A 17604-nucleotide genomic window follows, 5' to 3' on the forward strand; every position below is an offset into this window, starting at 1 on the left:
AATATATATATATATATATTAACTCAAATTCTTTTCATTCTGACACAGCTGTATTACTATCCAAGCCTCATCATGGTACCCACGTTGGCCTCCATTTAGTTTCAACATGTTAATTACATGAGTTGTTCACTCTTTCACTGTGCTCAACCTAAAGGCTTCCATATACCTTAGAATAAAATTCAAAGCCCTAGGGGCTAGGGATGTGGCTCAGTAAGAGAGCCCTTACCTAGCATGCAGAAAGGCCGGAACTTTGATCCTAGCTCTGCAAAATAAATAAATAAAACCCAAAGTCCTCACCACTACAGCCTATATAGAGTGCTAAGTGATGTAGCTCCTGGTTCTCCTTCTGAATTCAATTCAACTCTTTTTATCCCTGATCCCTCTCAATCACAAAACCTCCACTTACGTCCCTGATTCTCTGAAGCACTTGTACAGAGCTAGATTGCATTTAGTTCCCTGCAGAGATACAATATCTGACCCTGCCTGTTTTGAAAGATTGATAATAAAAATAATGGTTTTGTACTTTCTACAAAACAATCTACTATTAAATCTACATTGTCTAGAAGTTACTCTATTTACTATGAGATTAGGTTGCTAAAGACTTACAGGTATCAACTTGTTTGCAAGAAACTGGAAAGGGATTGGGCTTATTACAGTCCCTGGAGGCATTTCCAATAAGGAAGTATGTTAGTTGGTCCTTTGTGACTTTGAAATGAGAAATATTCTTTTCCTCTGTACAGATAAATCCTAGAGATTTATCTGTTCTTTATCCTGTGAGATTTTTTTCCCCCTAAATCAGTTCTGGCCAAAATAAAAAAAAGTAAATTTGTTTAAACTTTAATTATCTTTCCCAGTAGCCTAAGTAATGTCCTAGCAGCTGTAGTGTTTGCACTAGCCAGTGGACCTTCATTTTGATGTTGAGCAGGTATGCAAGGAAGCCTAAACTTGTAAAGCCCTCTCTGGCTTGTGGTCAAAGTTCAACAGTACTATCATTGTTTTCAGGGTTTAATTCTTCAATCAACTCCCTGCTTTCCCAAGTAAACATTAAAATCCCTAAAATTCAAACACTGTGATCAAGGATAGTGATCCTTAACTGAAAAGCTTTTTTTTTTGTTCCATCAGTCATTTGTTCTTGTCTCTTGCCGATTAATTTCAATGACACTGGTACAGTATTACAGTTTGCATCATTTGCTCTGACATTCAGAAAGTTCCAGCTGTAAATTAATTTATTTCATAAACACATGAATTTTGCCTTACTTTCAACTTTGCCACAATCTGCAAATACTTTCTTTTCCACTATAATGATACATTGTGGCTTTCTAATCCTTTCTATTTGGATAAGTTTGCAATACCCAAACACCAATAGGTGACCTAAAGCTTCAGGATAAAACACAAATATAGTAGACATGCCATAGATAACCACGAATTATAATTCCTTACAGAGAAGTTTTTAAAAACATGAATGCAGGGTGGATTCTTTGTAGATGGCAGATGTTGCAGCAGAAACCTTTAATCTACTTTAATCACCATCTAAAAGCAAATAGTGTGGCTAGGAGTAAGCAACATGGTAGCCACACAAACCCCAAAATACAAATGAGCCAGGAAAACTACCAATGTGGCCACAGGGCTACAGCAAATCAATTCCCAGTAGGAGAATGCATAGGGAAGCAGTGGGAGCATTTGAGGGACCTGTGAAGAGCACCAAAATAGCCACTGGACTATATGGAGATCAGTGTGAGAGACGAAGCTGAAAATGCATAGGTTTAGATCAACCCAGCAACAGGTTAGTGCAAGGCTAAGTCCTGAAAAAGGCTCAAATGTGTGTGTATGTGTCTGTGTGTGTCTGTGTGTGTACAGAGAAATAGATGTAGATATATGTGTATATGGAGATATATAAATATGGAGGTATAGAAGTAAATATAAGTATAGGTATAGATATAGATATATTTTTTGCCCTGGTGCCTGAGATTAAACCCATGACCTTGTGCATGCTGAGTCAGACTCCACTACTCAGCTATATCCCCACCCCTTATGTAAACTCTTAAAACCAATCTACCAACCAAGCTGCCTCCCAGTGAGGGAAAACTACTGGGAATAGAACCAAAATTGAGTGGATAGGGGCAGTAAGAGAATAAAGAAAGAAAATGCCTAGATAAAAGTGGAAAGGGAGATAGGCACCGTGACATACAACTTTTATTCCAGCTGAGGAGGCCAAAACAGAAGAAAGAGTGCAAATCTAAAGCTAGCCTGGGTAACAGTGTAGACCTGGTCTCAAAATAAGGTAGGAAAAGGGTTAGACAAAAGGGTGTAGCAGTGTTGAAAGGCACTTGCTTAGTATGTAAGAGGCCCTGAAGGGTTCAATGCCCAGCTGGGAGGCAGGAGGGGGTGGGGGGGGATGTTTGAGGAAAGGAGGCCACCATATTATCCAACATTTTACAAAAACAACAGAAGAGGGAGCTCTATGAATTAAGAAAGTTACCCTGAACCATTACCTCTTTTTAAGGCACAGAAAATCTAATTCCACCTGAAAACGAACAAGAAAACCTATGAAGGTCACATCCCCTACAATTATTTTAAGGAAAATAAAAAGGATAAAGAACAAAATAACATCTTTACAGATAATGAACCTCAGAAACAGACCAAAATTGTTCAATTTCAAAACAACAAGCTAAAAGACACAAAGGAAGATAATTCAAGACACACACACAAAAACAATATTAATCATAAAATTACAAAAGGTGAGAACTAAAAAAAAGTAAAATAAATACAAATTAAAAAGGAAATAAATACAAAGTAAAAGGAATACATTAAACATAAGACCTTAAAAGAAATGAAAGGTAAAAAGAAAGATTTTTAAATGAAGAAGATGACATCAGCAAAATGGTGGAGCAGACAGCTCTGAAAATACTGAAAATCAAGAAAACGCCAAGAACTAATTTTGTTACAACCCTAGAAAATACTTGAAAGCTTACAATAAACATTTAACTAAAAAAATTTTTTTAAAGCTTAAAAATGGTAGAGAAGCTTTGTAGCATTACTTACCTTTGCCCTATCTTCCTCTCTAGAACTAAAGAAGTCTTGAAGATACCAGCATGCATTCTTAGTGTGGGACCCTAGTACAGTACCTAATTCTACAGGGAGTTAGAACAGACCTTAGTCACAAACTACTGTGTCAATTTAAACATGTTTGGAGGTGACCTGAAGGGCTGAACAAGGTTCCTATCTGTTCTGCCTAACTTCGCAACATCTGGTGGGAGGGGTTAAACCACGGCCTTGTTCAGGCCAGGTATGCGTTCTACCAGTAATATTGAGCTATACCCATAACCCTATTTTTCCTAAATCACAACCCAAAATGTCAGCCATTGCTTGAAAAGTGGGATTTATACCAGATTAATCAACTTAAGAAAGTCAACCAACATAAGTCATCACACTAACAGAAAGGGAGAAACCTACACAACCACCTCAATTTATGTAGAAAAGGCATTTGGCAGAATATATCATCCTTTCAAAATTAAATTCAGAAAGTTAGGATTAGAGGAACTTCCTCAACATGAAAAAGATCACTGATGAAAAATTCAGTTACCCTAATATACAATGGTAAACGTTTTCCTTCTACGATCAAGACAAGAATATCCAGTTCTACCGCTGCTATTCGTTACTGTAATGAAGTTTTAGAAGTCACAAGAAATACAAGACATCCAAATTGGGCAGGAAGAAGTAAACTACTGTATGCCTACTCAGATGTGATCCTATATGGAGAAAACCCCATGGAGCCAGAAGAATGACATCAGAGCTACAAATTCAATAAAGTTGCAACTTAATCAACACACAAAAAGCAATTTGTTTGTTTGTTTTTCTGTATTAAAGACTGAACCCAGGGCCTCAGGTATGTTAAGCTAATGCTTTACAATCAATTTACATTTTCATCCCAGGAGCTGTGTTTCTATAGGCAAGCAAGGAATAATCCAAAAAGGAAATTAAGGAATCACTTCTCTTTGTAATAGCATCTAAAAGAATAAAACACCTATGAATAAATTTCACCAAGGACATAAAACACTTATACAATAGAACATATAAATTACTGTTTAAAGAAATTAAAGACCAGCTAAATAAATATAAAGATGTCTCATGTTCATGAACTGGAAGACTTAATATTGTTAATGTGCCAATATTACCCAACATTCTACACAATCTATTAAAATTCCAACAGCCACTCTGCAGAAATGGAAAAGTGGAACCTCAAATTCATATGGAATTAGCAAGAGATCTTGAATAGGCAAAACAATCTTGAAAATGAAGAACAAATTGATGGATGCTTACTTCCTGAATCCACAATGTACTGCAAAGTTACAGTAATCAGACAGGAGTAGTTATGACCAAAGGACATACAGACCATTGAAATAATACTAAGAGTCTAAAAATAAACACATACATCTAGCCAATGGTGGTAAATGCATGCATGCTGCAGCAGGCTATCTGTATCATTGCAAGTGCTCTAAAAGGTTCTCCATCACTTATAGGCCAAGAGAATTTTCACAAAGAAGTTAACTCAACTGAATGGGAGAAGGACAATCTCTGACAAATAGTGCTGAATAGCCACAGGGAAAAAATGATGGCCCCCAGGTCATACCATGTATAAAAACAAACAAATGACCAAATAAATAGAAACCTCAAAATTAATCAAAGACCTAAGTATAAAAGCTAAAAACATGCCAGGTATGATGGCACACACCGGTAATCTCAGCACTTAGGAGGCTGAGACAGAAGGATCACCACAAGTTTGAGGCCAGCCTGGGATACATAGTGAGTTCAAGGCCAGAGTGAACTATCCAAGAAGACCCTGTCTCACAAAAAGAAAAAAAAAAGTTCAAAACATAAAATTCTTCTTTTTTTGTCCCGCCTTTTCTTTTTCTAGCATTACCATAATGTATATGTTGGTACACCTGATGGCTGACTCATAGGCCCATAGATTTTATTCACTTTTCTTCATATGTTTTTCTTTTTGCTGCGCAGAAGGGTAATTTTAATTACCCTATCTTCATGTTTATTGATTTTTTTTCCTTTTTTTGGTACCAGGGATCGTAATTCAGGACCTTGTGCTTTCCAGGCAGGCAGCGGAACCACTGAGCTAAATCCCTAGCCCTATTGATTCTTTTTTCTTCCTGCTCAAATCTGTGGTTGAACCATTCAATGAATTATTATTTCAACTATTATACTTTTTATTATTTCTATCTTTTGATATTTTTCACTATTCAGGCATCATTCTTCTGATTTTTCATCCATGGTTTCCTTCAGGTATTTTAGCATATTTAAGATGGTTAAAAGGCTTTGTGTATTAAGTCCAAAGTCCAGGACTTTCCAAGGACAGGTACCATCACATTTTTTTTTACCCTAAGTAAATGGGCAACACTGTCCTGTTCCTTTATATGCTTTTTAATTTCTTGTCCTTAACTAAATTCTTGATTATGGTTAAGGAGTAACTGAAGAATCAGGCCCCTATCTTCCTTGGGATTGATACTGTTAACTTGATGAAGGCTGCAGACATCCATTTGTTTGGTGACTTTTCCAAAGTATTTTTGGCAAGGACTATATTCTTTGTTGTATATGGTCACTGAAGTCTTTGTTCTGTTATCTCCATAGTCATCAGTGACCTAACAGAGACTTCTTTAAATGTCTGGACACATTAAGAAAAGATACAGGTATATGTGGGGATGGGGGTAAGGGTAGGGATTCCTTCTCCTTAAATTTCCTATTCTGATGCCAGGTAAGTCACTTCAGCCACTACAATAATGGTCAGCTTTTGTACTGGCCCTTCAGGAATAAGAAAGGTGTTCTTGGGGTGGGGATTTAACTCGGTAGTGCCTATCCGGTCCTGAGTTTGATCCCTGGCACCAGGAGAGAAAAAAAAGGGGGGTTCTTTCCCCAAATCCCTAATTTTGAAAGTCCCTACACACCCTTGGATCATCAAATCATACCAAGAACATGGGCCACCATCTCTTAAAACTGCTGCAAAATTGCAGGGGATAGGCAACGTAGTCATTATGCAAAACACCAAAACTTACCAGCCTCTTTCTTCATCAAGTACTCCCCTTGGATGCTGCAAGTGTTTAACTACATTCCAGAATTCTGCAACAGCTGCTTCAGATTCAGACAGTGCATAGCACCACAGTAGATGTTTTGCTGAAGAAGCCAATTCCTGGAGCTTCCACCATTTTCTATGATATCACTCCCATTAGTCAATATACAAATCTTTATTTGGGCCAAACCAAACAAGGTCCTAATATATAATAAAACCTACCATTTACTATATGCAGATTCTTGACATGTTCTCCCTCTCTCTCTCTCTCTCTCTCTCTCTCTCTCTCTACTGGATGTTAAACTCAGTTCTTATGCATTCTATGCAAGTGTTTTACCACTGAACTACATCCCCGATTTACAACATGAATTATTCTGATCCTCACAAAAACAGTACCCAAGCAGATATTACCATTTCCATTTTATAGATTAAGAAACTGAGTCTCAGGCATATGAAGCAGATTGCCATGGTCTCTCAGCTTTTGTAGATTTGATACTACTATTCCTTTTTTTTTTTTAGACAAGATCTCACTATGTAATTCAGGTTGATCTTGAACTCACTATGTAGTCTAGGCTGACCTAGAACTTGTGGCAATCCTCCTGCCTCAGCCTCCTGAGAGTGCAAGGATTATAGGCATGTATCACCATACCCAGTGACTCTACTATTTCTATGAAACTTCCATACTGCCTTCCTCCCCTACTCAAACTAAACATTTTCTGGTCCAATTTTTTTTTTTTTTTAATGAAATCTTACTTCATTTCCTGAAGAAGTTAGAATACGTAAAGCTAATTTCAACTCCAGCTCTAACATTAGTGCAAATCATTTAGTCTGAAACATCTACTTGGCACTCATCTTGGAGAGGCACATGTCCATAAAATCATATGCAGAGCAACCCTAAACTAAAAAAAAAGTAAGAGTATGAATTAAGTAAAAAATCCTGAAAGGCTGATGGAAAATACAGTCAGGCATAACCAGTTGCTAAGAAGGCTTATAAGTGAGGGTGATAATTGGAATGAAAAGCTGAGGAGGAGAAGAGAAAGGGAAAGAAGGGAATAAAGGGAAAATGGGGTAAAGGAGGGGGAAGGAGGAGGAACAGGTATTATAATACATTTACTTAAAGTTTAAGGTCCTGCCCCAAAGAATAACAAAAATCAAAGAACAAGTAAAAAATGCAAGACAAAGACATTTTAAAGTGAGGGCCTTGGCTGATTTTCTTAGGCAAGGATCTTGAGCCCCACACCCCAGCCTCCAGCCTCCAGCCTCCAGCCCCCACCAGGTCTGTCCCACCCAGCCATGATCAAGGTGATCCTCATCTTCAATAACCGCGGCAAGCCTCTGCTCTCCAAATTCTACCAGCATTACAGTAAAGATACACAACAATAAATCATCAGGGAGACTTCCCACTTGGTATCTAAGAGAGATGAAAATGTTTGTAATTTCCTAAAGTAGGATTATTAATTGGAGGATCTGACAACAAACTGATTTATAGACATTATGCAACACTCTATTTTGTCTTCTGTGTGGATTCTTCAGAAAGCGAACTTGGCATTTTAGATTTAATTTAAGTGTTCGTGGAAACATTAAACAAATGTTTTGAAAATGTCTGTGAACTGGATTTAATTTTACATGTTGACAAAGTTCATAATATTCTTGTGGAAATGGTGATGGGGGGATGGTATTGGAGACCAACATCAATGAAACTATTACATAAATTGATGCACAGAATAAACTGAAGAAATCTGAGGCTGGCTTAGCAGGAGCTCCAGCCCATGCTGTATCAGCTGTAAAGAATATGAATCTTCCTGAGATCCCAAGAAATATTAACATTGGTGACATCAGTATAAATGTGCCAAGCCTGCCCTCTTTCAAATAAAATATTAAACAGACCACTCCCAGGTAAAAGTGATCTAAAGTTTACCATACAGTTGTTTACCAGAAATTGGGGAGGACAGTCTTAACTTTTGCTCTCGGATTTAAGTAAAGCTACTGTATAGAAGTTGTGTAAAATCAGTATGTAAGTTCAGTGTTGATTTTCTTGATTAGTTATTTTAAAGAAATTGTATACTTCCAGTGTGATTTTTTTTTTCTTTTCTAAACTGCATTCCTATGTCCACCTAAGGCATGCCTCTGTGTATTGGCTATTACAGTATTTTGAAAGTAAGGTATTTCTTTAATTATGTACAACCCAAAATGTTGGTGTTTTGTATGGATCACAAGTACAGCAATCTTTAATTCTTTCTACTATTTGTCACAATTGTTATTTAAAGAACCAAGTGTGTATTGCATGAAAACATTATGAATGCTTCCTCTTAGTTTAAATAAACTCACAGGTAAGTGGATTTCTAAAGCACCTTTCGGTTTGCCTGATATCTACTTTAGCAATAATTTTTACTACCCCCTGACTTTAAAAAGTAAATAAAGGTATATTTTATCACCAAAAAATTTTTTTTAATTCTTTTAATTAAAAAAAAAAGAGAGGGCCTTGGCAATGAACTCAGCGGCAGTGGTGGTGAACCTAAGGCATGCGCAATACAGTGGGCTGTTTGTTACCAATGAAAGCTCTAAAAGGTTCACCATCACTAGACTAAGGCACTGAAATTTAAGAGAGAAGGCACTACTAAAAGATTTGTTGGAAATATTGTTTTAGGGAGATGACCCAGCAGCTGCGTATAGGATGAACAGCAGTGGGAGTCACTAAAGATAGGGAGACGCATGACTTGTTCACTTTTGCCATCATCAATTTAGGTGTTTCTTAAGAGTACTTGCACTTCATCCTTACATGCATGTTCAATATAAATTTATTTATTTACAAAATTTTTTTGGCTTTCTGTAGCAAAGCACCATGCACACAAGAGCTTAAATTTTAAAACTGCCATTGAAGGGGTGAAGAGAATAAAAGTCTTATTTATAGGAAAATGTATATAAAAACTGAAGAAATGTTTTCATGAAAATGAAATCTCACATGAATAGTAAAATAGAATGAGCTAACATCTTACCCAAATATCTTGCAAATATAAATTTACCAGAACTTTTTCTATCTTTCAAGTGACATTTCCGACACCTTTATTGTACAATACATCTTTCTTGTAGGTCACGGGGAAAAGGAATGAGAAAAAATATTTTTATCTCTCTACTTAAGGGAGATTAGATTAGGAAGGATTGAAATAGAAGGTGGGAAGGAGAAAGTTTTAAAAGAATAATCAGAACATTACAAAACATGGCTAGAATTATAACTTTCTTAAATATGCTTTCAAGCGAGTTTTGCACTAAGAATTCAGAGCAAAGTAAACTACATTGCAGAATTTCAGCAAGATACCACATAAACAGATCATAACAATGTTATTCTGAGAGATTAGGTTATGGAAAGTCTACACAAAATTCTCATTTGGAGTAGATTATCCTATTTGCCCTAAAACTGATGGGTAAACCAACAAGTTTTGGGGCCGGGGATTTAGCTCAGTGGTTCTGCTGCCTGCCTCGCAAGCACAAGATCCCAAGTTCTATCCCCTCTCATGGTTCAATAATGACAGCAAGAAACAAACAATTTCGTCTTTAGGCTCTTGGGTAGTTATGATCCCAAACTCAATCTGTTAAACTCCAATGGACAGAATAAAAAGATGTTAGGGGGTTGGGGATTTAACTAGTGTTTCTGCCCCCTACTTCCCAAGTTCTATCCCTGGTACCAAAAAAGAAAAAGAAAAAGAAGATATTAGGGTTCTCTTTTTTTGGGGGGGTACCAGTACTCTATCTGACAGTTAAAAAGCTTCACCCATAGAATATTAGCTTTGTTTGCCAAAATAACAATAAATCACTGGAATTGTTTTTGTAAGAAATAATGAACAAGTCACTATGTTAAAGCCTCATATACTATATAATAGTCACATAATAGGTTCAATCTAAGAATAGTTAATATTGATCTATACAGTCATCAAGAGGCAGGAAAGAAGAAATTAAAAACAATTTTTTAATTAAAAATTGGTAAATTTGGCAAACCATAGGAATAAGATCTCATTTAGGAAAAATATGCCCACATATGAAATAATATATTTGACAAATTCAGCAGAAATGCTAAAAGATGCAAATAATACATCTGCCCCCTAATATTCATAGTTTTAAAAAAGTGATTTATAAGATAATAAAAATAATCATGATGTCTTTCTCCATTATTTAGGTATAACCACTTAAGTTAGCATATAATTTTATTGTTTAAAACACCTTGGTCTTTACTCAAATGTCTCCATTTTACCCCCTCAATACACACACATCCAGGTACTAGAGATCAAACCTATGATCACACATCCTGGCCACTGAGCCACACTGGTAGCCATCCCCACCTCCAAACATCCTTCCCACACAAGAAAAGGAGAGGTGCAGTAACAGGAGGAGCCAGGATGCACGGCCCTAGTGACTTCCTGGGTCTCATGGCCAAGATCTACAGAAAGAAACCACCTCGAACTGGAAAAACATTTCAAGATTAACAGTACCCCTCCCTCCCTGAAGACCCAGATGGCGCTGGCAGCCAGGCTCAACTTGAAGGAGTTCCACATGCAGGTGTGGCTCACAAGCCTAGGCTGATGCTACCGGTCTTTGCTCCCCACCATCCCACACCAAGCACACCTACTTCTTCCACTGCTCCAGGCTCCACACCTGCTCAGCTCCTGCTCTGCATGTGGGTCCTGGGCTGGAGGATGAGTGGTTTCCCTGGGCCTGGATCCCCTGGACACCAGTGAGACTCAGACTCCACCACTACCTCTGGATTCCAGGAGGTGGGACCCTTGAGGACCAGGACATAGGCCCAGGACTGTGCTAAGTCTGCTGGGGAGGCCATGCTGGGTCCTTTCCTGCTGGAGGTAGCCATTTGTGTGCATAGAGTTGTCGCTGCTATAAATATCTCCATCTACATATTTAGGTCTCACGGAGGCATTTCCATGGGTTTGTAGGAGTAGTTAGTAACACTCATGGATGAGGCTCTTGTTTGTGTTTTGAGACCTGGCCTTGCTATGGAGCCCAGCCTGGGCTCTAACTCATGATGCTTCTGTCTCAGCCTCCCTCAGTGCTGGGCTGTGCCATCTCGCTTGGCTTTTTTTTTTTTTTTTTTCTTTTTTTTTCTTTTTTTGTGGTACCAGGGATCTAACTCAGGACCTTGTGTTTTCGAATCAGGAGGCGGAACCCTGGCTCCTTTTTTATTTTTTATTTTAATATGGGTTTTGCTAAGCCTGCTAAATTGCCTAGGTTGGTCAAATTTGCAATCCGTCTGCTTCACTTCTCAGAGTTGCTAGGATCACAGGCCTGAGCCAGCATGATTGTGCTATTGTTTACTCTGAAACAGGACCTCAGTAAATTGCTCAGGCTGACCTTGAAAATTTGGAATCCTCTTGTCCTGCCTCAGCCTCCTGACTAGCTAGGATTACACTTCACCCCCACTGCTCTGCTTTTCCTCATTTTTGCCTTCTAGGGATTTGAGGTCCCCTCCGCCAACCTTGTTTAAGAAATCTTTATCACATGGCCATAAGAGTATTCTGTAATCTTTTTTTGTTTTTTTTGAGGCAGTGTCTCACTATGTAGTTGAGACTGACCTGGAATTCACTATGTAGCCCAGGCTGGTCTCAAACTCACAGTGATCCTCCTGCCTCAGCCTCCTGAGAGCTGGGATTACAGGTGTGTGCCACCACAACCTGGGTCTGTAATCTTTTAGTTGTGCTTTTCATAAGAAGAATGCCTTGTAGAATTGATTGTTTATGGTGTGAGGTAGGGAATCCCTCTCTGTGGATTTACAATTGAAAAATCTTATAATTACTTTGTCATAAATCAAAGGTCCATTAACAAAAAAGAAAAGGAAACAAAATTACTGAGGACAAAATGTGCAAACTTAGAAATAATAATGGAATTTATGACATAATCATTCAAGATGGGAATACTATTTGTACTAAAGAAAATAAACCCCTTACAGGGTTGAGCATAGTACAGAGGTTCCCAATTTTCTGCTGCCACATGATTCAGATGTTTACAAACAATCTACTTCCAAGATTCCTCATGATGCTACTTCTCGGGATGAGTAATGTACCCAGTTAAGAATCACTAATTCTTTTACATTTTTGAACTGAGTTTTTTTTTGTTTTTTGGTACCAGGGATCGAACTCGTCACCTTGCGCTTTTGAGGCAGGCAGCAGCACCAATGAGCTAAATCCCTGGCCCTATGAACTGAAATTTAGTGATATCCCCAGCCCTTAATGAAACAACCACTGATTAAGGACCAAACATTTAAAAAATATATTTTGACAGTAATATCTATAGCCTATCCTCATCGCATCATTCACCCACCATTTTTTGAGCAACTCTGGTTAGAAATTTTCAGCCAGCAGACACAATAGAATGAATATGTGACTAGCATAAACTACTCACAGCAAATGAATAGTAGTGTTAATACTAAATATAGTAGTCCTCTTTATTCATGGGGAAACCTAAAACCTTGGATAATGCCAAATGTTGCTGTCAACTGGAACACATTTTGTTTTTTGTTTTTTTGTTTTTTAATTTTGAAGTAGCTGCCTTAGGTTTGAGGTGCATTTTTTTTCACATTTTCTATTTATGTCTTCTACCTACAAATTTGATGCTTTTTCATCTTGACTAAGCCCTTATCATGCACTGAGAAGTCAGCTTTTGCAATATGAGGTGCAACTACAAAATTAGCATGAGTTTCTTTTCCCTTCTCACAGTTTCATAGCGAACTCATTCTTACCACAGATTTTCACAACCTCGGCGTATGATCTTTTTTCTTTCCTTAAGTGGAGAATGTTTATTTTTTCACTTAAAGGTAGCATTTTATGGTTGCTCTTTGGCATGTGTGAATTACTACCAGTAACACTACTATTATGCTTGGGGTGGTCATTAAGTACAATAGGAGTCAGCTGAACACAAGCACTGCCATGCCACAACAGTAGTTTGGAAAACTGAGACGGCCACAAAGTGAGTAGTGGGTAGTAGTATACATAGTGTGAACATGCTGGACAAATGGATGATTCATATTTCTGATGGGATAGAGCAGGACTGTAAAGTTTTTATCATGCCACTCAGAACAGCATACAATTCAAAATTTATGAAAAATTTCTGAAATTTTCCATTTAATGGTTGAAAAATAATGACCTTGGGTAACTAAAACTACATAAAGCAAAACTGCAGATAAGGGGAGGGACTACTATGCTAACAATAGTAATAAATAATATCAATAACCCACACTTGTCACCAGTTTCTATAAATTGTCATTCAGTACAATCTCTCAATTCCTAACTGCCTCTGTCTTCCAATTACTTTTCCTCCAACCCATGCCCCCAACTATTGCCAAAATGACTCTACCTTTGTCTACACTAATGCTAAACTTATTTTTTACAACACAAACTGGATCATAGTTTCACTTTATAAAAGGGCTACTGATCCCGTACTATCTTCAAAATCAAGTGGAGGAGCTGCAGTAACTTTCACAGTCTTTCAAAATAATTCTAATCACCCTATATAACCTGATCTGCTCTTGCAAAAAGTACATACAGTCCATTCCAACCTTGCCTATTAGTAGATCCCTAAACAAGTTCTACTCCTCTAAGCCTCTAAGTGTTTGCTAATGCTGTTCTTGGGACCTGAAAAGCCCTTCCTTCCACTCAACCACACATTCTACCTCATAAAAGCCTCCTTTTCTTTCTGAAGTTCAGTTTAAACATCTTAACAAATAAGATATTCCTTTCAGTTCACATTTCTCACTAAATAAACACCTTCCTTCAACTAAATCAGTCTTGGGCTTTTTCTAAATTAAGCAGCTAATTTCCAAAAGACACTTTGCACTGTGTTATAATCCTATCTTTTCCTATATATGACATTCATTTCTTGCCAGAAAGTCCCAGTAAGTCAAATAATTTTTAATGTAGAAGCAAAAAAATTAAATAGTTCACATTCTAGAATGGAAGCTATAGTTTCAACATACATTAGGCCAAACAAGTTTTATGAACTACAGTATACATTAAAGTTTTTAATTCCAGCCCTATCACCTCCTAATTTAAGTTAATGTTAACCATGAGCAAGGTATTAATCTAAGCCTATTAGTTATATTTAAATTGAAGATAATATCAGTACAGTACCTACCTCAGAATATTTGTTATAACTATAAAGGTTAAATGATGTTTACATTGTGTTTAGCACAATATTTGAATACAGGAACTGCTACTGGTAGTAGCTTTTATTGTTAAAAATCACAGGATATGTATAAATATATAATCACTTTGACTTTCTTCACTCAGAGAACTGATTCGTGACTTTCCTTTATTGGTTAAGGTTCTTCAAAATAAAGTTCGTTACAAACAGTAAATACTGATAGGAATATAAAAAGATCAGTAGCAGGTGAATTCTAATGCACAAAATATTAAAAATAGTATACCACTGCCCCATTATGTATGAATATTATCATAAATAAATACAATCTATGGATAGAGGGAAAGCACCTAATCCTTTCTCTCATAGCATGCACTGAAAACCAATTATAAAAAATATGAAATGGGTCATATATATATATCATTAAGTTATATCAAAAGACCCACTCAGCTACTATACACACAAACACACACACATGCACACACACACAAGAACAGCAAGCTACAGATCAATTAACAGCATAAATCAGTCCATGAATAAATTAAGGCAAATAGCATTAATAGCAAATGTTGTAAAGTCCATTTCTAAACCTAGGCTCTACGTACACCTGACCCTGAACAACGGGACTAAAAACCATGTCAAATCCTAGAATAATGGTGACAGAGGCCATAACTCATTCTGTTAAAAACTCAAAATGCTGTTTAGCCTATAAACTATTAGGGTAGGTGAGGATTTCCCTTTACATTCCAGTATACTACTTTACATTTTTTAAAAAGTTATGTATGAGAAGAAGCAAATAGGTGAGTAACTTCAAAACTCTCAAGAGACTAAAAGCTCAGGAAGATGTACAATTAAAGTGGTCAATATACTTGGTTTGGGCCAGAATGTGATAAAACAACACTCTCATACTGGGCATAAGAGTAAATTGACAAACAACTTTTAAAGAAAAAGATGGCAACATCTACAAAAAAATTAAATGATTATGCTCTTTGACTCAATAATTCCACATCCAGGAATCTAACCTACAGAAACAATGAAATACACACACATACTTTGCAAATGCATAAGCACCTTCATGAAATAAAGTTGAAAGAATTTAAAAACTGGAAACAACTCTAATGCCCACTGAAACTGCATTATAATCATCTAGTGACATACATGAAAATCATCCAAAATAATGAGGTAGAGTGCTACAGGTACTGGTATTAAAATATAACGAAGAAATACAGTGATCCTTTTTGTATAAAGAATGATATATGCTACACATTAGAAAATAGAAATTTCTTTTTAAATGTGCACAAATTGTTCACAATGCTTATCTTCACAAAAGAAAAACTTCAGAGTTAAATTTTTACCAGGCATGGAGGTGCAAGCCTTTAATCTTAATACTCTAGGAGGCTGGCACAGAAGGAACTCAAGCACAAGTTCTTTCTGGGCAATTTAGTGATTTCATGAGCCCCTGTCTCAAAAAAAAAAAGGGATGGGGATGTAACTCAATCCAAAGGCCATGAGTCCAATCCCTAGTTGTGGAGGAAAATATTTACATTTTTAATTAAGGATATAAAATTTTATTTAATAAGCATAACAAATCTTCAATTGCATATCACAATCATTTAGTGGAAGTGACTATAAGAAAGATAAAATGGGGGAGGATGACCACAGAAACAGGCAGACATATACTTTACAGTATTACTCTACAATGAGAGGAAAGCACACAAAAACAGAATTTGCCAGACAGAAGCATTAAGGAAGATGAAAAAGGAAAGTTTAACAAATTCAAATGGATTAGTAAACTTGGCACTGCCTCACACATGTGAATGACAAAATTGAGAATTAAATCACGCATTTCAGATATAAAATCAGTAACTTGAAAATATCTTCTAATAGCTCAATTATTCTTTGTTCTATCAAATCCAGGACTGAGTTCTGAATGAAAACTAACCAGAAGTTTTGATTTTGTTGTAACATGGGGTTAATTTAAACCAAGGGACCCGTAATTATGACCTTCAGTATCCCTCTCCTTAAATAAAACAATGCTGTAAAACTGAAAAAGCATAACTTTAATTTTTATACAACAATACACACAGAATATAGTATGTATGGCATTTTTATAGAACAAGATTTTCCTGGCATATTACATATATAATGTGAAAGATGCCAGAAAAGCCAGCTCTTGTAGTACATGCCTGTAATCACAGGATCCTGAGAGACTAAAGGATAAAGATTGCAAGTTTAAGCCTAGCCTAAGCAACTTAGAAAGACTCTGCCTCAAGGAGAAATACACACCACATATACACAACACTTACATACATACCTAAATGGGCTATGGATAAAGCTCAATGTGAAGACCCGGGTTCAATCCCCAATAGAGGAAAAAAGTGTCAGAAAAGATGTCAAAATTTTAAGCCCATGCTGAGAACTAAGAAAAGCCCAAGTCCTAGCAGATTCACTGCTGAATTCTACAAGAACTACAGGGAAGATCTAATGCTAGACAAGGATCCAACAAATAAAAAACTACAGCCAATCTCTCTAACATAAACACAAATATCTTCAACAAGATACAGGCAAACAGAATGCAAGAAATCATCAAAAAGATCATACATTATATCAAATTGGTTTCATCCCAGGGACGCAAAGATGATTCAACATAGAATCATAAATGTAATATAGTACAAATACAGAAGCAAGAGCAAAAATCACACGATCATCATTTTTTTTGTTTTTACCAGGAATCAAACTCAGGGCCTTGGCACTTGCCAGGCAGGTGCTGCACAGCTGATCTACATCCCGATTTTATTATCATCTTAATAGACACAGAAAATGCCTTTGACAAAATCCAACATCCATTCATGATAAAAACTCTGAAGGCAATAGGTAGAGAAGAACCTTATCTCAATCTAATAAAAGCCATTCATGACAAATCTACTGCCAACATCATATTAAATGGGGGCGGTGAAAGCTTTCCCTCTAAAATCAGGAACACAAGTATATCTACATCACCACTTCAGTTCAATATAGTACTTGAAACATTAGCCACAACAATCGGGAAAGTGAAAGAAATAAACAGAATATATGCAGAAAAGGAAAAAGTCAAATGAAATTATTTTCAGATGACATGATCCTCTATATAGAAGAACACAAATATTCCATCAAATGTAGCAGGACACAAAATCAACACACAAAAATCAATAATGTTCTTTCACACCAATAATGAATTTACTGAGTAGAAAATAGGAATACCATTTACAATATCAACAAGAAACACAAGAAATCACCAACAAGAAAAATTAAGTAGGAATTAACCTAACCAAGAAAGTGAAACGGTCAGGGATGTAGCTCAGCAGCACAGCATCTGCCTGGCAAATGCAACATCTTGAGTTTGATCCCTGTAC

General features: G+C 36.7%; 1 protein-coding gene and 1 pseudogene across 24 annotated transcripts in view; one reads left to right on the forward strand and one right to left on the reverse strand.

Annotated features, from left to right (window-relative positions):
* The window catches only part of Slmap (sarcolemma associated protein), a 140755-nt gene that overhangs the window by 86435 nt on the left and 36716 nt on the right, over positions 1-17604 (reverse strand). The window lies entirely within an intron of this gene.
* Positions 7370-7949, forward strand: LOC104854282 (annotated as a pseudogene).

Source organism: Fukomys damarensis, unplaced genomic scaffold (assembly GCF_012274545.1).
Source record: "Fukomys damarensis isolate Sample0158 unplaced genomic scaffold, DMR_v1.0_HiC HiC_scaffold_28, whole genome shotgun sequence".
Classification (NCBI taxonomy): domain Eukaryota; kingdom Metazoa; phylum Chordata; class Mammalia; order Rodentia; family Bathyergidae; genus Fukomys; species Fukomys damarensis.